The sequence below is a fragment of the Leiobunum rupestre genome, chromosome 6 (genome assembly GCF_980474605.1).
Source record: "Leiobunum rupestre chromosome 6, qqLeiRupe1.1.hap1, whole genome shotgun sequence".
NCBI classification, from domain to species: Eukaryota; Metazoa; Arthropoda; class Arachnida; order Opiliones; family Sclerosomatidae; genus Leiobunum; species Leiobunum rupestre.
In genome coordinates this window covers 13,027,109-13,039,117 of record NC_143389.1, presented here as the reverse complement: position 1 = coordinate 13,039,117, position 12,009 = coordinate 13,027,109, and positions in this window count along the sequence as shown.

Here is a 12,009-nt window from a genome sequence, read left to right as displayed (position 1 = left end):
TTCATAGTTATTACGTAATCAAGATGGTTTCTCAGTACAGAGCCCTCTAGTGTCTAAAATATGCGAAACTTCCGCTAAGCCAAAATATCTGGTTTCCGATAGATAGGCGGACAATTAGGCTAAAATAATAAAAATTAAAAACGTTTATCTCGGCGCCACGAGCTCATGTTTTTTATCACGCATGATTCGCACGGGCTTCAAAACAAAGCCAAAGCCCCTCGCGACTCCAGAACGTGCTCTCCGTTATAAGGTTTAAATTTTTATCAAAAAGTAGTCATCCAAAACGGTCGCGAGTCCAAGTCACAGCTTGAAGAGAGTATCAGGGCCGAGAAAAGGTTCGGTTAGAAAATTAGCATTAAACCAATAGGAAGTGTCATACTTATAGTTAGTATGTTACTTATGGTTAGACGCATGCCAGATTTCCGGCCCTGCAAGGGCGTATTTAAGGGGGGGGGGGCTTTGGGGGTTCAACCCAACCCTTTTTGTCCCCTTTACATTATGGACTTTTCTACCTTTCTGCGTGTTTTATTTTTTTTTGCATTGCAGTCCAACTCAACGAATAAGAAAACGTTTCCTGGAAAAAAGTTTTTTTTTATAAAGTGTTGCTTAACGTGACGTTGAATCGTGCTAAACACATTTTCCGGGCATTGCCAATTTTGAGAAATGACGTCTACCTGGGACTACCTCGTGTGCAAAGGCTTAGCTAAAATCCCCACCAATACAAATAATTTAATTCAAATATGGCAAATTTTTCCATAATTACTTTACATTTTTATAATTCTAGCAATAGAATTACCAATCAATCGATTGAATTGATTTTCTAAATTAATTAGATTTTTCGTAATTACTTATAATTTTTATAATTATAACAATTGGTTTTAAGGCTGTTATTTCAATGGTCGCGCCATTTTTGGTTTTAGTGACCTCTCTACAGTACACCGTTGAGCAGCCACAAAACCCGGCCAACTTCGTTGGGCAACCGTTGAGCAACGTGACGTCGGAACCGGAAACGCGAAAAACCACACAGAAGAGACTGGACTTGACGTGTACTTAACGGTGAATCCGTTGAGCATTACACTTATACTTGTAAAACTCTTATAATATACTTGTAAATTAAATTCTTATTTAAAAAAAATTAAATAAATTTTAAATTACAAAAAATTTACCTTTTTCAACTTCATCACTTAAATGGTACTTTTTCGTAAGATATTTATTATGTACTACTGATATCACTCACGCATTATTTTATTAATATGCAATCTGGGAAGATCTCTCAGTTAAAATATCAAAACAACAAGGATCTTATCTAATATAATATTTAGAAATATTACTTTCTTAAAAATAAATATTTCTAAGAGTCTAGTTCTTAAGGGGGAAGAATACAGTAAAAGCCTCTTTTTCATTCATGCTGAACGTTTCTGTTTTAACAATTACAAAATTGATTTATTTTTTTTGATTAGGCGGAACCTTCCTCTAGTGCTTAAAATAATTTTGATAATTATAATATTAATAGTCCTAACTAAAGGGTAGTTTGGGCGCTTGCCGAACTTGCTTAGCTCCGGGGGTCCAAATTAAAACGTAATAACTTAATTACTTTTAAATTTACAATTGTCAAAATTATTTTACTCACTAAACAAGAGGTTGTTCTACACTTGAATATTAATTTTATAAGTTAAAATACAAAATTAAGAGTTCAGCTTGAAATAGCGCGAAACTAGACAATGGCCACTGTGGTCTTCCCCCTTAAATAACTTGATTGAACCTTACGTATAAACGCTAAATTATTAAGGTATTTCTAAGACGAAGCTAATCTATTTGAAAATTAATCCAGATTAGACAATTGAGTGCTAGAGAAACGTGGCTACCAATTTAATAAAGGAAATTTCTCTATAAAATTAAATTTTGTGATCCTTGCCAATATCCGCTGGGTGGCGGAGTGGTTAGCACTTTCGCCTCGCAGCAAGGGGAGCCGGGTTCGATCCCAGCTTGTGGCACTGGGTGAAATCTCGGAACAACTCCTTCCGCGTTGAGTTCGCAAGTTCTCTCACCACTGGTTTAAGGGGTTTTCCCCTGAGCTTTTCGGTTTCCCCTTCCATGAAAACTTGTTGAGGTTAACGGTAATAGTTAGTGTAGGGAGCTGTTGGCTCGATCGCGTGGCATGCAGGGCTTTACACCACCCTCCTACGCATTGTAACCCGGCCACCTGAATTAAAGGCTTCAAAAGTCGCTTGATGACTTAGGACTAAGGTGGTGCCTTGGGTATTAGCCCAGCTGATTAACTAACGTGACGTAAATAATGGGATCAGCCTATTCTACGTAACATCCAAACCACAACTTTTTCCAGAGTTGGGGAACTTTGGTTAAGTTGGCGTAATATATTTAGAAATGGGTATCCGCAAACCACATAATTACAAATTCCCACCCGCAATGTAAAAAAACCATATGGTGCCATATACCCACCCTGCCCGAACCCAACTGGATGAACCCGCTAAAATCGACCACCACCTTTAATTTCCCATGGGTTGGTTTTCTATCTAGTTTCACAATGAACTTTGAAAGACCCATTCACTTTCACAAAGACTATATACAGGGTGTCCACTAAAACGAAAAATGATAACTGAAAAACGTTTTTTTTTATTTTCAAATTTCTATGGAACATTCCTCGTGCAGGGGGACATTTACTAGTGTAGAATTGAATGACCTTGAACCATGTCATCAAGGTCATTCAAAATTTATCTCTAGAACCATTGGGTTTACGGATTTGGTCCAATTATAAAGTTGTTGCTCGCCAATTACTAGTTCAAATAACGTTGATTTGACCAGATTTGACCAATCAGAAGCAGAGAAATTCAAGGTTAATGAATTCCGTGTTTGATAATAAAATAATCTGATTATTTTTAATGTGACTAAATCGTATAAATTCCGAATAGCTTACTTTATGATTGGCTGAATTTGAACTCTGACTCCTTTTGGATGATCAACAGAAAAAAATAAATCACAAAGAGGGTTAAGCTTCCGGGTTATAAAGTTGCTACTCGTTTTACTGATTTGGTGAAGAAAGGATGGATGAGCAAGGCTACAAGTTTCATACTTAGATATATTATGTTACTTATGTTATTACTTTAATATATCTACACTGCTAATGTTCAACGCTTGAAACATGCATCTTCGTCGGCTTCGAAATTCATTTCGTAAGTAAAATAATTAAGTTCACTATATAAGGACTTTCTGCTGCTAACATATGGTTTATTAGAAATAAGCAAAAATCCATTTTCAGTTTAATTTTTACATTTTGAGTAGTGCACGGGTAAATTATAACTCTTGATGCTGTTAAGCGGAAGATTAAATATTTATTCGCGATTTAATCATTTTAATAACGAAATATTAGTTTTAATACCATTTAAATTATACGCCAACTCGAGCCGAAGGGGTGCTGGTTTAATGTGAATAAATCATTTCATCATTATAAAATACAGTTAACCCCAATTTAGTAATTTTAATCGCGATTCCATAAAGCAAAATCTATTTATTGTAATCACGATTATTTTAAGCCAGATTTATTTAATGTAATCATGATTTCATTATTTATTCAAGATATAGTCAAGAATGTATTTATTTATACTCAGGGAGAATGAATATGTCGAGACTATCGACGGACACGTTGAGGCCCTAACCGAAGAATTCTTTGCCCTAACGCCGTCACGCTAAGGGGGGGGGGGGGAGGAAAAAGGAGGCGGTCTTATTTTTTGCGTCCTCGCAGCAGCGTTAATCGCATAGACATAATAAAGAAATAGACCCAAGATTCTACGGGGGTTAAATACGGGAGCGATAACGAGCAGACAACCAGTATTTGTTCCGTATTCCTGTGGTACCACGTTTAAGCGACGCCTGTCGATTAGGCGAGAAAATACAAAATCATCACGTGACACGTCACACATGTTCGTGTTTGTAATCTTTTAGGTACTCTGACGTGATTCGCGAATATTTTGGCTGTGAGAATTTAAAATAAGGTAAATTTTTTTTATAATTTTTAAATAAGTCAATTAATTCTTTCAAAACCCAAATAAAAAGCAGCAGATGATCTTATAATTAAAAACAAAAAATTATATTTGCGAAATGATATTTTGTCAAAGGCTTAAGTAACTATCCGGTTTGTTGTGGAACTTGTGGTTATGGTTTGTTATGGGAATATTCTGAGATTCTAAATTGTAAACAAAAGTAAATGGAATTTCGATGAAAAGGATGATTCTACTAAAGGTATGTAGCTATTGTCCTTGAAAAAAAATTAGCTTTGACAATTTAAGTCTGATGGCTTGACCCTTCATTTCTAGATTTTTGTCCTTCGCTAATTTGTGGAATCTGAGCTTGCAATATAAATTAATAATTTTCTGAATGATGATGTTCGATCCTGCCTATAGTTATAAAAAGATTTTTAAATAAGAATGAATATTCATTGAAATAATATGATAGTTTATTCCTACTTATAAAGCGCCACTAAACTTAAGTGGCGCTTTGGACTAGGCGCCCACTGGCTCTCTGTTTCGTATCCGTCCTGCCTTCCACAAGGCATTGTCTCCGTTACGAAGCAAAGGCTTGTGGAAGCCAGGACAGAGACGTTACGAGGAGTAGTGAGCGCTTGGCCTAGGCCATGTAGTACCTAACGCTTAGGAATATTTATCCGGTTTAAAATCAGATGCAAAAACTTTAGGGGTGAATTTGATAAACGGGTAGTACTTTTATGTTAGCTAACATGTTTCATAATTTGTTTTGGTGATTTTTTTTATTAAAAAGTTATATAAAAAATCTGGTTTTTATTTGGTAAAAAAAGGTTAATTTTAGTGTTTTTACGCATTGCAATAACAAGTAAAACAATACCGGAAAAGGTTTCATTCCATAAGTAGGATTAAATTATCATATTATTTCGATGAATATTCATTCTTATTTAAAATCTTTTTATAACGAAACCTACAATACTTTCTCAATGGACAATTGCTGTAAATCGCGACACATTCAAATCATGATTTAATTTGTAATGATCACTTTTTAGAACAGGATATACAAATTGTAAATGGCAAAAGGTGGGTCACACCAAAAGCCATTCCAACTCTGGTTTGGTTTCCAAAGAATTAAAACAAGTAAAAATAGTCAAAATAATTTTTTTATTTAATTTAAAGAAATTACATCCAGTTGAAAGTGAAATAGAAAAAACCGGTGATGCTAACTTCTCACCTTTAAATTTTGACCAAGGATCATTTCGTGTAGGTTTAATTATGTTATTATAATTTGAGTAAGATCTCCTTGGTTTTTAGCTATAAAAGAAATGTAGTCTAAGAACTAGAACTTGCTGTATTATGAAATATTGTTGGCATGGACATCTTACCAGATCACCATGAACATGTTTGATCCTGAAGTTGGAATCGAACATCATCATTAAGAAAGTTATTAATTTATATTGCAAGCTCAGACTCCACAAATTAGAGAAGGACAAAAATCTAGAAATGAAGGGTCAAGCCATCAGACTTAAATTGTCAAAGCTAATTTCATTTCAAGAACCATAGCTACATACCTTTAGTAGAATCATTCTTAATTCAAGGTAGAATCATCCTTTTCATCAAAATTCCATTTACTTTTGTTTACAATTTAGAATCTCAGAATATTCCCATAACAAGCCATAACCACAAGTTCCACAACAAACCGGATAGTTACTTAAGCCTTTGACAAAATATCATTTCGCAAATAGAATTTTTTGTTTTTAATTATAAGATAATCTGCTGCTTTTTATTTGGGTTTTGAAAGAATTAATTGACTTATTTAAAAATTATAATAAAAATTTACCTTATTTTAAATTCTCACAGCCAAAATATTCGCGAATCACGTCAGAGTACCTAAAAGATTACAAACACGAACATGTGTGACGTATCACGTGATGATTTTGTATTTTCTCGCCTAATCGACAGGCGTCGCTTAAACGTGGTACCACAGGAATACGGAACAAATACCGGTTGTCTGCTAGTTATCGCTCCCGTATATTTTTGGCAAATCAAACTCCGCGTAAGGTGTCTATTTCTTTATTATGTCTATGGTTAATCGCGTCGAAAAACGTAGTTTTTTAAGAACCAATGAGATTGCAGTATTATTTGATTTTAATAAAGCGGAGGAGGATACCGGGGGCCCCAACGGGTGGATTTTGAGAAACGCTAGAAATAATCCCGACATATTCATTCTCCCTGAGTATAAATAAATACATTCTTGATATAGTTGTGATAATCAAGATTTAATGGTTTTATCACGTTTTGATTATTTTATTCAACATTTTATTATTTTTATCACGATTTAATACTATAATCGCGATATAAATATTTTAATCGCGATTTAATTTTTGAATCACGATTTACTTATTTTAATTGCGATTTATTTATTATAATAGCGATGTTATTATTATACACTCTTTTTAGAAACGTTTACTGGGCGCCGCCATTATCGTACAGACAACCAACGAGCCAGCCCTCTACAGCAGAAATTTCATCCCCCCAAACCGGTTTTTTATCACCCTCCCTGTAGACTGTAAGGTAATGCCGGTCGATTTTGAAGGCGCGTTTTAAGAGTCTATAACAGCGATGTTATTATTTTAATCATGATTTAATTCTTTTAATCATGATTTATTTATTTTAATCATGATTTAATTATTTTAATCATGATTTATTTATTTTAATCATGATTTAATTATTTTAATCATGATTTATTTATTTTAATCATGATTTAATTAATTTAGTCATGATTTATTTATTTTAATCATGATTTAATCCTTTTAAAAATGATTTATTTATTTTAATCATGATTTAATTCTTTTAATAATGATTTAATTATTTTAATCATCATTTAATTTTTTAATGATTATTTAATTTTTTAATGATGATTTAATTATTTTAATAATGATTTAATTTTATTAATAATGATTTAATTCTTTTAATAATGATTTAATTCTTTTAATAATATAATAATATATTATTATAACAGCGATGTTATTATTTCAATCATGATTTAATTATTTTAATCATGATTTAATTCTTTTAATAATGATTTAATTCTTTTAATAATATAATAATATATTATTATAACAGCGATGTTATTATTTCAATCATGATTTATTTATTTTAATCATGATTTAATTCTTTTAATAATGATTTAATTCTTTTAATCATGATTTATTTATTTTGATAATGATTTAATTCTTTTAATCATGATTTATTTATTTTGATAATGATTTAATTCTTTTAATCATGATTTATTTATTTTGATAATGATTTAATTCTTTTAATAATGATTTAATTCTTTTAATAATGATTTAATTCTTTTAATAATGATTTAATTCTTTTAATAATGATTTAATTCTTTTAATAATGATTTAATTCTTTTAATAATGATTTCATTATGTTAATCATGATTAAATTGTTTTAGTAATGATTTAATTCTTTTAATCATGATTTATTTATTTTAATAATGATTTAATTATGTTAATCATGATTAAATTGTTTTAGTAATGATTTAATTATTTTAATCATGATTTATTTATTTTAATAATGATTTAATTCTTTTAATAATGATTTAATTCTTTTAATAATGATTTAATTCTTTTAATAATGATTTAATTCTTTTAATAATGATTTAATTCTTTTAATAATGATTTAATTCTTTTAATAATGATTTAATTCTTTTAATAATGATTTAATTCTTTTAATAATGATTTAATTCTTTTAATAATGATTTAATTCTTTTAATAATGATTTAATTCTTTTAATAATGATTTAATTCTTTTAATAATGATTTAATTCTTTTAATAATGATTTAATTCTTTTAATAATGATTTAATTCTTTTAATAATGATTTAATTCTTTTAATAATGATTTAATTCTTTTAATAATGATTTAATTCTTTTAATAATGATTTAATTCTTTTAATAATGATTTAATTCTTTTAATAATGATTTAATTCTTTTAATAATGATTTAATTCTTTTAATAATGATTTAATTCTTTTAATAATGATTTCATTATGTTAATCATGATTAAATTGTTTAGTAATGATTTAATTCTTTTAATCATGATTTATTTATTTTAATAATGATTTAATTATGTTAATCATGATTAAATTGTTTTAGTAATGATTTAATTCTTTTAATCATGATTTATTTATTTTAATAATGATTTAATTCTTTTAATAATGATTTAATTCTTTTAATAATGATTTAATTCTTTTAATAATGATTTAATTCTTTTAATAATGATTTAATTCTTTTAATAATGATTTAATTCTTTTAATAATGATTTAATTCTTTTAATAATGATTTAATTCTTTTAATAATGATTTAATTCTTTTAATAATGATTTAATTCTTTTAATAATGATTTCATTATGTTAATCATGATTAAATTGTTTTAGTAATGATTTAATTCTTTTAATCATGATTTATTTATTTTAATAATGATTTAATTATTTTAATCATGATTTATTTATTTTAATCATGATTTAACTCTTTTAATCTCGATTTAAAATATATGTTTATAAATAAGAATATTTCTTTTGCAATTTTAAATTTAGTCTCACGAGGTAAATATTCAGCCGCGATGCGGTGTACACATCATTTTGTGGATCCGTCTCTCGAAACAGGTATTTTATTGACTTCTTGTAAATGTCATAACGGGACCTTACCTTTAGCTGAAGAAAGCCGTGTTTTCCCAGAGAGAAATCCTTCAAACATTTCGGTTCCGCTGATCTCTGTTTTATTTCAAAAAAGCGTTTTTTTCCAATCGTGACTAATCTGCGCGTATATTTTAAAAACATAAAAAACCCGAAGAGGAATGAGAGGAAAACTGTTTCGTACGACTTGGCCATTTTAGAGCGACACTGTTCACGAAAAAATCCTTCGCTTCGAATACATGGCCGACCAAATTTCAACCAGTTCGCTTTAATTGTACGAAATTATAAACCTATTTGTTCCTAACAGTAATTGGGATTTATATAATTCGCGCGGTTTTTCCCGCTTTCTTAACCTTTTTTTCACAGACATTATTTAACAAAAAAGATAATTCCCAATCCTTATTGGTTTAATACATTTTTTTCCAGGCAATCGAGCATGACCTCACCTTCGGAAACGTGACAACGTTTAGTGCGATCTACTAAGTTACCTTGACGAGACGTCAAGTGACGCGTCGTGGATGGTGAGACGTTCCAGTTCTTAATCGTAGTGACTAATCACTGTCGTTAAACCAAATCATTGCCTTGTTTTCAATAAGACGCGTCCTTCTTTGAAATAATTTCGCTGTTTCAGAGCAAAAATCCAACCAAACTAAAAAGCTCATTTTGATTTAAACATTTTTTTGCTTTTAGATCTAGCATAATGACTAAAATAATTAAATATAAAATTTCATAAGAATCAAATATTATAAACAATATTATTTAAATATAGAATTTAATAATAATCAAATATTATAATCAATATATATTAAAATATTATTAAATATATAAATTAATAATACTCAATATTAATAAAACAAAAATGAATAATAATCAAATATAATAATCGATGTTAATGAAATATAATATTAATAATAATCAAATATAATAACCAATAACAATGAAATATAAAAATTAATAACAATTAAATATAAAAGTTAATAATAATCAAATATAATAATCAATATTAATTTAATATAAAATATGTAATTATCAAAAATAATAATCAATGAATTAAATATAAAAGTTAATAATAATAAATATAATAATCAATATTAATTAAGTATAAAATTACATTAATTATCAATAATAATCAATAAAAAATTTCCTAAAAATAGCTTAAAATAAAATTTAAAAAATGATATAACCCTAGAGTTAATAGACAACTAGGGTACCCTGTTGGAATCTCTGGCGGAAATTTTGACTTTTGATAACCCTAGAGTTCTTGTTTCGAATTTATACCTCAACTTACCTGAGTTTGGCTCTCAGAATGCGGAGTGATAAAAATCAAACTAAAGGCTTGAACAACCACAGTATCTGTATCTTTGAATGAACTTTATGTCGACAAACGGATTTGGAGGTCGTAGTGGATGTAAAATCTGAAGGGCCCCACCTCTAGATCTAGCGAGAGCTTCCGACGCCATTTTTGAAAATGGCCACCAGTTAAGCCTTCTTTGTATTATCCACGATGGTGTTAAAAATTTATGATGATTAGTATAGAAAAGCCTAGTTACGATGTGAACACTATACAAAGATTTTTCAGGTCTAGGATCATGACGTTGGCCGCCAAAATCACCTACAAATATTATGCAAATTGGTATATACACTTTGTAAATACTCAATTAAAAATATCGTGCCTGTGACCATTAATAAAAAATATTAAAATTTCTCATTACGTAGCTTTTAATTAAAATTATGTACGCTAATTTAGAGCCTCTAGTTTAAAAAAAATCGTATCCGAAATTTAAAAATGATTCTAAAGCTACAGTACACAGAAGAGCATTTGTAATAATTATCAATTTGTTTTAACAACAGTCAACTAGTAGTCATTCAAGTTAACAGAGAATATATTATATATGACAGCAACTACACGAGAAGAGTTTAATCCCGAAGGGTGATTTGTGAGTTTAATTTTCACTTGGTACGAAGCATTTCGGATCATAACTCTTCAACCGTTACAATTAAAATGGTGAATGATACGTCAAAATACAGGAATTTACAGATCATTGATAAGTTTCCCACTTCTTGGTGATTTTTGCCTTGAAATATACGTACATTTCATAATTTAAGGTCGATTATCTTGAAAATGATATTTTTAATTAGCTCTTGTCAGTATCGTATTACGTGTTTAATGGCATCAATAAATATAATCCAGTAACTTTAGGAAAAAATCGACCAAACTTCGGAAAAAATGCCCCCGGGCTGAATTTTTGCATACACCTTTATTTAGTGTCTATAAACGTTGTGTCAAAAGTACCCATCATTGGGGTGTATGGAACTTTTTTTTGAAACAATTTTTTTCGAGCAAAGCGCAACATTTTGACTTAGAATTCGCCTCAGAACGTTTTTCATTCGAAATTGGCGTTAAACCAAGGACGTTTTTTATTAGAAAACGAAGGGTGGGGTATCAGTTATTATTTAATATTAAAATAAATACTTAATAAATTTAATCCAATTAAACTTTGACCTTCTCCAGAGCAACAGGGCTACTTTGAAATATTATTAGAAGTTTTAATTAATAAGCAATATGTAAGAAATATACCGTTTTTCGTTATAATTTAAAGATATTTTAACTTTTTTAGCTCATGACCTTTGACCTTTTGATAAAATCGACCTTTTAAGAGCTTATTAAGAAGGATTAGACAATTTGAAGAAGAATGACACCTCATATGTTGAGTTTGGGTAAATAATTTTTGAATTATAAGCGAATATAAAATGGCGGCCATTTTCCAAGATGGCGGTGAAAGTTGGCACTGCAGACTTTATTACTTTGCGAAGGTTCTATAAGACCATAACCTCTTTCGATTGTGAAATTTTTAGGTATGGCATATTTTTTTCCACAAAAAAAAACATGGAAGCCATACTAAAAACATTGGCACTGCGATTGCGCAGAAACGACTGCTCAGACGCTAAATTCCAATAAGACCATTCTTGTCAAAAACGTGCTAAGCATTAATTTTGTAATTGACAGTATAGCTGTAAAAGTAATAATAACGAAGATATTGGTGAAAAACCATTTTTGCCGGGCATTTTCCCACCAAAAAAAAAGTTCCATACACCCCAATGATGGGTACTTTTGACACAACGTTTATAGACACTAAATAAATTTGTATGCAAAAATTCAGCCCGGGGGCATTTTATCCGAAGTGAAATCCTAAAGTTACTGGATTAATATTTTTAAATAAGGTTTTTCACGGGACCACACAATCCGCTTCGCACTATTGTCACATTTTAATTTGATACCAACTGAAGTTTTAGAAACAACGCGCTATCTATCT